This window comes from Lepidochelys kempii, chromosome 7 (assembly GCF_965140265.1).
Source record: "Lepidochelys kempii isolate rLepKem1 chromosome 7, rLepKem1.hap2, whole genome shotgun sequence".
Lineage (NCBI taxonomy): Eukaryota > Metazoa > Chordata > Testudines > Cheloniidae > Lepidochelys > Lepidochelys kempii.
In genome coordinates this window covers 6512538-6522511 of record NC_133262.1, presented here as the reverse complement: position 1 = coordinate 6522511, position 9974 = coordinate 6512538, and the positions used below count along the sequence as shown (strand labels likewise).

General features: G+C 40.4%; 1 long non-coding RNA gene across 1 annotated transcript in view; it reads right to left on the bottom strand.

The window, feature by feature from the left end:
* Positions 1 to 256: 256 nt before the first annotated feature.
* Positions 257 to 9974, bottom strand: part of LOC140914060 (uncharacterized) — a 31966-nt gene continuing 22248 nt past the window's right edge. Inside the window, exons 2-3 of the long non-coding RNA XR_012159753.1 lie at positions 6810 to 6956; positions 257 to 881 (exon numbers count right to left, since the gene is read on the bottom strand). This is a non-coding gene — a long non-coding RNA (uncharacterized lncRNA). The remainder of the gene's footprint in view (positions 882 to 6809; positions 6957 to 9974) is intronic.

Below are 9974 nucleotides of genomic sequence, written 5' to 3'. Positions count from 1 at the left end.
GTGTTGTCGTTAGACAGCTTGAGAGTCAGGAACTCAAGGATCTGTCCTCTGAGATTATCTTCTCTTGAGAAGTCAAGGATCTGTCCTCTGAGATTATCTTCTTCTGGGCCTCTCTGGGAAGTCAAGTATCAGAGGGGTAGTTGTGTTAGTCTGGATCTGTAAAAGCGGCAAAGAGTCCTGTGGCACCTTATTGACTAACAGACATATTGGAGCATAAGCTTTTGTGGGTGAATACCCACTTTCTGGGAAGTCAGTTAATCATTCTGTGCATCAGTTTCCCCATCTGTAAAACGGAGGTAATAGTAATTGCCCACTTCCCAGGGCTGCTCTGAAAATTATTTTTGGTACCTTGAAATTTGTAGACTCTGCAATCCATCTTCTTGATTATTAATCAAATATTATAAAATGTTTTCTTTGCATTTGTCAATCATCTGACATTCATTAAAGACCTTTGGAGTTCTAGGAATTTAGAATTTGCTGAATTTATATATTGAGTTGGATGGACCAGCACATACCTTCCATGAAATCTGCGGTTCTGGGTAACACAGTTGTTTCACTCTCTAGTGGGAGGACAAACCCAATTTCTTGAACAAAAGTAGAAACTTACAAAAGTCATTTGCTATCTGACTGGATATTGAATTCTCTTTGGATTAACATTGTTTCCTTTCTCCTCCTTGGTAACCTCAGTGTTAGCACATTGTTTCTGTCAAGTATGGCAAACAAAGGTTTTCTTCAAATCACTGACATATACTTTGTCCACTGGCCAGGTTGTGGTGTTATCACCTTCCCTGTTGATATGGGATGGCTGAATGCTTTGACTTGCTGAGAAACTGATGTCTTGTGTTCTGATTTAAATGCTCTTTTTTTAGGAGCTGTATATCCTGTGGATGAAAAGAACCTAAATGTAAATTTCGCCTTTAGCTTCTGTGTATCATGGAAAATTTAGTGTTGACATGGCCGAACCACTTTTCTATCATAAGATCCTGCGTATATAAACTTATCCACATGATGTGGTATGCTCTGTAAGTGGATCTGAACTTGGATCTGGTACTCTGATAATATTCTTTCTGTATGGTGTGAACAGAAGATTCTCCCTGGTTTGTCACAGAATCACTCTCTCCTTTCAGCTTTATTAACACTGCTGTCTCGTAGTGCAAACTCTTTTAAGAAATTGATGAGAAACTATGTTAAGGGTTTTTTGTTTAGGGATGTCTTAAGGAAAGCTAACTAGTAAGCATTTGCTAGCCTGTGGACAATTCATACATCAGAAGTAATAACTGAGCTACAATTCTATTGACCTCCTCTTCGTAAATGTTTGGTTGTAAGTGAGTTAGGAATAGACCATTTTTGGTAAAGTCACTTCCAGCAGCACTTCATCAGGAAAAGACATTGCATTATTTTTCTTTGTCCCTTTAACTTTTGTTGTTCTGCATTTATTTGTGTGCTCTTGTAGTAGCAGAGCAATTTGTATTTTCCAGAGATTAAGGGCCAGATCATCAGCTGGTGTAAATTTGGTGTGACTCCTTTGGAGTCTACTTACACTAGTTGAGGATCTGGCAACTTGAGTACTTTGATTTCACAGATATTTTTTTTCACATTGGAAAAAGAAAGCTGGCCCTTTTCTTGCTGCTGACAAAGGACAACAAAAACACAGGGGAAATAGCTCTACCTTTTTCAGAGGGGAGGAGGTTGTTGTATTGTCTCCTGTGCTTTGGCGAACAACAATTTCCACAAGCAGCTTGAGTCCAAAGACTATTCCTCAAAGAAATCTAAACGGCAAATGCTGTTTTAAGCGGTTTTGCTATACATTCCCCTGCCTCCCCCCCCCCAAACATAAAATGCTCTAATGGATGCAATTAGCAGCACATCTTAGTTTACGCTGATCTTAGTTCCCTGCATCTTTTTTAAAATAAAAAATGACCAAGGATGTAAATGGAGGGTACTTGGCAATATTCGTATGATTGAAGTGGCTGGAGGCCCCAACAGAGATTTGGGGCACCATTGTGGTGAATGCTGTATGTACACATAGTAAGAGACAGCCCCTGTCCCAGTGAGCTTACAATCTAAGAAGATAAGACAAAGGAGGAAGGGTAAAGGAAGCCGCCAAGAACAGAATTCAGGTCACAGACCTAGGTCTAGAACTCAGGTCTTCTGAATCCCAGCACACTAACCACTGGAACATGCTGCCTCTCTAATGCTTATAAGTTAGAGTAAGAGCTAGGCACAAACACTGTGTATTTCACTTTTTCCTTTCCATCTCTTACATTGGATGCCATATGGGCTATCCGAGTTTCTTGCTTTCAACCCTATGCACCAAATTCAGCCTTGACTTGCACCATGCCCAACCCTGCTGAAGCCAACCTCCTGTCTTGCCCAGGTATAATCGAACATTCATGTCATTTCTGGCCGTTCGCTGCTGATTCTTTTCTTTTCTTTTTTTTTTTTCTATGGGTAAAGTGTCTCTTTTTTTCCTTTCCATTTGTCTTTGCCACTCGGAGGATTTTCCTTTTCAGTGACTTATTGGTATTGCTTGAACTCTCCTGTGTGTTGTGTGCCTTTACTGCAATGAAAGTCCCATTACATTCTCTAAATGCCCAATTCACCTCCCATTAACGTCAGTGAAAAGACTCCCGTTGGGATACAACGGGAGTTGAATTAGACCCTAAACTGTTGCTTACATTCATATTTCTCAGTGTGGTATTTTCCTCTTAGTAACCATCATTTGTAGCAGTGCTATGAAAATATTAATAATATGTTGCTTGTAGATAGCAGCTTCCATTCTAAAGGATCCTACAGCACTTGACAAACCTTGTACAGAATCAGTTCTAAACTCACAACTAAAATAAAGCCACTTCTGCGTGCACTCCACACACTAACAGTACTCAGCTTAGGAGAGGAAGCACAGGAGGGTACTGGGTCCAATTGAAACTAAAAGGGGGAGTTTAGTTACTGCTAAGAAACCAAGGTTCATATCACTTACTTGCAAAAAGTACCAGGAAGATATCTTAGCACCACAAGTGGTCAATGGGCAATCTTAGAATTTGTCCACGTCTGCCGCGTTTCATCTGAGACTCATAAATATCTACCTTTGCTCATTCCAGTTACATTCTTTATCATATCTCATCCTCCCACAGCTCATTTGGTACCTTTTTCCTTCTTACATTGCAGCAATCCATCAGAATATTTAACCGGTTCTACCTCGTATCTGATAACGGCCAGGATATAACTGAATGGCTGATATAAAACCTAGGTATTATGTTATTATTATTAGTTATTGATGTGATTATTTTAGACAGACAAGGTGGGTGAGGTGATATCTTTATTGGACCACCTTCTGTTGGTGAGAGAGACAAGCTTTCGAGCTTACCCAGAATAAGACCTGAAGAAGAGCTATGTAGTTTGAAAGCTTGCCTCTCTCACCAACAGAAGTTGGCCCAATAAAAGATATCACCTTACTCACCTGGTCTCTCTAATATCCTGGGATCAATATGGCTACAATACCACATACAAAAAACATAGAACAATGTGATTATTTTAGGCGTTTTCAGGAGGTTTTCAGACTGAGGGCAGCGGTTAGTACTCTGATTTGATTTCAGCATTTCGCTCAGTTTCTCAGTTGAGAGCTGTGGTTTTTTTGATTTTTGGCTTTCCCCCCATTTTGGGGTCTCTACTCGCTCTACAACGATAGATTTAATTCCTACAGAGACACTCTGCATTGCCTGGCATATATTTTCTCTTGGTGTGATGCTAAGTAAAGTATTTTTAAAGGCAAACTGATTTACAAAGCAGAAGTCCAAGCAGAATTGCAATCATTGCTGGTTGTCTGACCATTCTTGACTCCTGTCTCTCAACCCTACATACAGCCTCTCCTCTAGAAAATACCATTCATTGCTCTGCTCTTTTTTATTTAGCACTAATTCTTTTTTTTTTACAGGTGTTGGAATAATTACCTCCAGTCCTTTCAACGCCCCCCAAGTTTGTTTTCTCTCTTTGCACGATGATAATCCTGAAAAAGATGATCCATGTTTGATACACTGCAGGGTAGAGCCAACTGCATCCATATGTGATTGTTTTGAAAGCAACTGTAGGCTCCCTTATCTGCCGATAGCACCAGGATAAGGACTTTCTAAAGGGTTTGTACTGTTCTAGCTTCTATTCTGGTATATTCTGTTTGAAGATTACTCTTTCTTGGTAGCATGGTATGAGATCATAATATGAGATCTGAAGGACTTGTTGCTGCTCATGATATTTGGTTCTTCAAGCCTCAGCTTTCATTGTTTTCAAACGAAGGCATCTAGCCCTCCTGTTGGCAGAGAAACATTTGAAAATATTGCTCCCTATGTGCTCCAAATCCAGAAGGGAGATAAAAAGAAGCCAATATGCATTACTTTTTACATCTCATGGTTTTTTTTATTGTTTTTTGAGGCTCATGGCTTTTATAGCCAGTCTCTTGAATTTTTTGAGGCCTGACATGATTGTTTTTAACGCTTAGTGTTGGCACTACAGAGGACTTACCATTCAAAGCTACAGCAACTCTTTGAAACTTTCCCAGGCATACCTGGGAGACGAATGAGTGTGGTAGTGACCTGCATTTTGAACTTTATCTGATCATTCTTGCTGAGGAGGTCAAGATGGGCATATGAAGGTCATGGATGCATAGGTGCTGGAACGAAGGGTACTGGTCATAGTGCCACGGTCCCTGGCTTGGAGTGCTTTCCGTTATATAGGGTTTACAGTTTGGTTCCATGGCTCTCAGCACCCGCACTATAAAAATTGTTCCAGCACCCCACATGGATGTCTTTCCAGGAGGAAGAACAAGCAGAATGTCCATGTGTACACTGAATTTTACCAAGGATATTAACTGAAGAACCTTTAGGTCACCTTTCTGCACTTTTTATGCAAGAGGCACCTATGATTTCTAATGCTTATGTGTTTCTTGTGTCTAAATGTTTTTTAAAGTGTTGCTAAGAGCAACATTAAAATCTCATGCCATAATGAAAATACAATTTTAGTATATATACAGGACTTTTTAATCCGGGAAATACTCATAAATCTACCAAGCATTTTAGGGTTACCTTTAGAACATAAAACACTTATACAGCTGAGATTCTGGTTTCTATATTTAATTCAGTTTGTGCAGGTTTAATGTGAGATATTTTCATGGTAATTCACTGGAGCAGAAGGAATAGTTCCTAATGAATTATTTATTTACTGAGTCTTATCTCTTTCTGTTAATGGAATCTCCATGAACAAGTCACCCTTTTCTTGAATTTATTTGCCACTCGAATGAGCTGACAATTGCAGTAGTGCCTAGAAGTCCCAGTCATGGACCTTGGAGATTGTTCTAGGTGCTGTACAAACACAGAACAAAATGTTTTGAGAATTTCACTCACTTTGTATGGCTAAAGTAAATTTGCTCAAAGTTCACACCCACAGTGGCAGATGAATGTTTGTAGTATGTCTCCAGCTCTGACACTGGCAAGGGGCAGTTTCCATTAACAAAATGACCCTCTGATACAACAGTTATGCTGCAGATTTTATGGGAAAATGTCTTCCGTGGTGAAATTACAGACCAGCAATGTTTAGAAGGCTTGCAACTTAATCTGAGGTTAGAAATCTTGTGCATACCCTTGTCCCCCATGAAAAAGAACAGTAAAACTTTGTGAATATCAAACTGGGTGAATTGCAGTAACGTACAACAAGTTAAATGTCTTCTGGAATGTTACAATAACTTGACATGACTCTTCAGAACAGCACAATACCTTACACTTCCTTCCATCGCTTCCTGTACTGTTTTCAGAATACTTAGATGGTACAGGCTATATTGGTCCATCAAACGTAGGGCAACTTTAATCTTTTGTAGCAGTAGGTCTAGGTAATGAAGATCTTGCCTAGATCTAGGTCCTAGATCTTTCAGACAAACTTCTAATGAGGAGAGAGGAACAAAGGCAGTCAGTGAGGTTGATGACTGAGGGTTGGTGGAATGGGGTTACTGAGTAGAGCAAGGGAGACAACGCAATGGTGAAAGATGCACAGATACTACAGTGTTATAAAATCCTAAAATGGATAGAGTAATGTGTGTGCTGGGGGGCAGTGCCGGAAGAGGTAGCCAGATGGGCTACAGAGGTCAAGACTTCACTCAATCCATATCAAGTAGTTGGGTCACAAATCCAAGACTGGTATTTGCTGAAAACCCCAGGAAATTCAAAAGGAGTTCTGATCTCTGAACTTGTGAATGAAAAGGGAATGGAATTCTGAGTACTACAGGGTGATGCTGGATTATTCTAAATACAAACCATATGGATAGCCATAGATTAATCCAGGACACATGGTGCATAATCTAGAACACTTAATAAACTGCTAAGGTTCTTCAAACCAGCTGCAGTAGATTAAGGATTCACTGCCATAACAACAGCAATTGAACTAATCACAACTTGGTTGATCGAAACTCTACTTTCAGTACTCTGCTTTTTGGACATAACTCCCAATACGAAGTTGTAGAAGCTATTTAGGCTTTTTAGGGCCTTGCACCGGTATTGCTTATGAATCATCAGCTGGGGGAATAGGTCAGCAAGAGACATCTTTTACTAAGCTCAGTTTTTCTTCAAGGCTTTATTCCTGACTCACTGTGCAAGTTTTATTATTATTATTATTATTAATAATAATTAATAACTAATAAAAGTCCACCTGGTTTCCTCCATAAGCATGGAATTAAACAGAATATACCCTGGTTGGCCTACAGCCCCCGCCCTCTAGCACCTGGATGCAAAGCTCCATATCTTTAGGGGCTTGCCTCCCACTGTGCTTACCAGAGATGTAGACATTTTTGGAGTTTCCTGGGTTCCTTTGGAGCACCTGAATGAGTTGTAGTTCCACATAGCACCACCTTGCTCACTTGTGTGAGGTCTCCCGACATGCTTATGATTAGGCAGGGCCTCCGAAGCCGTGTCACTAGGCTGCAACAGCACACAACATTAAGGAAGTCAGGAAAACCATCTTTATAGCATCTGAACCTTTTTAAAGCAATATATTCTTTAGCCCCAATTTTATTTTATTTCGGCAGCCCTATAGCATATGCCTATAATAAGAGTTGTTCCAGGGATTCGGTTTCTATGGCAATACCAATTATTAGTGATTAGCCCACTTCATTGCAGTTGCCAGTTTCAGCTGTTGATCCAGCTGTGTATGTGTTGACTGACTGAAAGCTGCCATATGTTATGGACTATGCAATATATTGATGTACGATGTAACCATAACGTTAAGCCAGTTCAGCTGGTGTGTACCGTATTAATTATCTGGTACAAAGAAAATGACTGCAAAGAAAATGATATGATGATACACTGAAGTTTTTTTTTTTTTTTTAATGCTATCAATGAAACCCTGTTGTGCTGACTTGGAAGTTGAAAATGGATTACCGTTGCTTGTGAGGCCATGCAATACTGTTTAGTTGAAGGGCATAGTAACTTCTTATATTTGTATGACTGGGCGATCAGCTTTGCCTTTAAGATTTAGCCTAAAATTTCCTTGAACTAAAAGTTCAAATTTTCTTCTCTTGGATGGGGAAGTGCTCCAGGAAGCCTGCAAAAATGTTGGACTTTCTACTCATCTGATGTTGGTCTTCTGCCTTGGGCTTGATCAAAGGAAAGGGTTTTTGGATGGATCTAGTTCTGAGGCGCAGAGCTAGTCTTCGTCTCAGTTGTCTCTCTGAGGTCTTTCAAAGATGAGAGGTTGATGCACTAGCAGGCAGAAACTGAACTGGGGTGGTTGACAGAAGTCCCCTAATGTAGATGCTGCTTTCCCCTTGTCTCGAAAGTTAGGTAGAGCCAGAGGGAGAGCTCAAAGAGGCTTCATTTGAAGGCAGAACCAGTCTCCTCCGAGACAACACATTGATGGGCACCATGCGAACAACTGCTGTGACCAGAATGTAAGCTCCTTTATGTGTGGAGGGAGAATTCACATCTTTGCCATCAGGGACTCTTGCCCTTCATCTGACATCTTAAAGGCACAGGTTTCGGAGGGGTAGCAGTGTTAGTCTGTACCAACAAAAACAGTGAGGAGTCCTTGTGGCGCCTTAGAGACTAACACATTTATTTGGGCATAAGCTTTCGAAAGGCGCCACAAGGACTCCTCGTTGTTTTTGCTTAAAGGCACAGGTGATTACCCTGTAATAGAAAATACTATGGCATTATTCTCTCAGCTTTGTTATGAATTTCTTTGTGAAAAAACGGGAAATATCAGACACTATATTCCCATATATAACGTTTTAAACGATGACACGTTAATCTGACATTTAGTTTAGAGCAGTAACACTCCCTGCATTAGGGATTTTGGTTCTGCTGAGGAAATATGCTTGTGCAGCACCTGCATGGAATTATTTCCCATTGCCATTGACAGGGGTCTTCACACTGCAATGCTGTGACAAAAAGGGACCAATGCAATCCTCTGATGTACAAATCCGGCGGTAGGGAGGAGAAGTAGGGAAGTGATGTCACCTCTGAATAGGTCATTAGTGAGACCAATACAGGAGTATTGTGTGTAGTTCTGATGTCCGCATTTTTAAAAGGGCATTGAAAAACTGGAGAGAGTGCAGAAAAGATCCACCAAAATGATGGGAGGGCTGGACAATAGGCCTTACAGTGAGATACTTAAACTAAACAGATGAGCTTTATCAAATGGTCATTTGAATTTGATGAGTAAGTGCCTTTATGGGGAGTGATTTCTGGGTATTAATGGGCTTTTTAATCTGGTGGAGAAAGGCATAACCACCACCAATGTCTGGCAGTTAAAGCCAGACACATACATATTAGAAATTAGGCCCACATTGTTACCAGTGAAAGTGATTAACCTTTGGAACAAACTACAGTGGGAAGGGGGGATTCTCTGTCTCATGAATTCTTCTGGAAGATATGGTTGAGCCAAGCACAAATTATTGGTCTCAGTACAGGAGTAACTTGGATGAAGTTCCATGGCGTGAGGTCAGCCTAGATGACGTAATGGTCCTTTCTGGCCTTAAAATCTATGACAAAACATGCACAAGTGCATGTGAACAATCACACCTTCCTATTGCACTGTCGTGGGATCCAGCAGGGGGTGCTGCAAGCCAACAGTTTTGCCCTGCAGGGCTGACATTTCTTTTAGCATTTATCTCACTGTAAACAAAGATAAGTCCTACGAATGCCAGATTCCCAGTTAAAACTGCCTCTGACAAAAGAGAATTTGACTACACGGAACGTGCACACATTTTATGATCAAGCTTACGGGCTGTTATGCCTGAAAATTAAATTGCTTTCACATGAATGCGCCCCCTGTAGAAAGATGCATGACAGAAAATGTCTGTATAAAAACCATAATGGATAAAACTGCAAAATGAAAGGCTGTCTTTCTATAGCTGCAGTCCAAGGTCTCCTCTTTAGTCATTCTGGGCGGTTGCATGGGTCTCCTTCTGGATTCTGCTGTATGGTTTTGTATTGTAAAATGATCAGTGACATAAATAAATTGCGATAGCATTTCATGGTCCAATGCATTGGAAATTGTAATTCAGTATTCGTTCCCCTCCCACCCCCCCAAACCTGCAAGAGAGGACTTTGAAGTTAATGTCTGCCAGGACTCTCCTTCAAATACTGTGGTTTATGTTAAAAAAAAAAATTGTTGATGCTTTGGTTCGGAGTGACCTGTGACCAGTTCTCAGCTCTTTAGCTTCTTTATTTGGTCAGTCTCCTAATCTGAGAAATGTTACTGTTTTATGACAACACTCTCTGTTCTCAGCCTACAATACACACGGCTAATTTGTAGCTAATACTCCCTTTGTGGCTTCTTTAATAAGAGTGGAGAGTTTTGTTTTTCTTGTCTTCAGAATGAGATGCACATGTGGCTGCTAAGCCAGCACTTCTCTGTTTTGGATGACAAACTACACAAGATGCCCACAGCATGCATAATTTTTTATATAATCTTTTCTATTGATTTTGCGTGTGTGC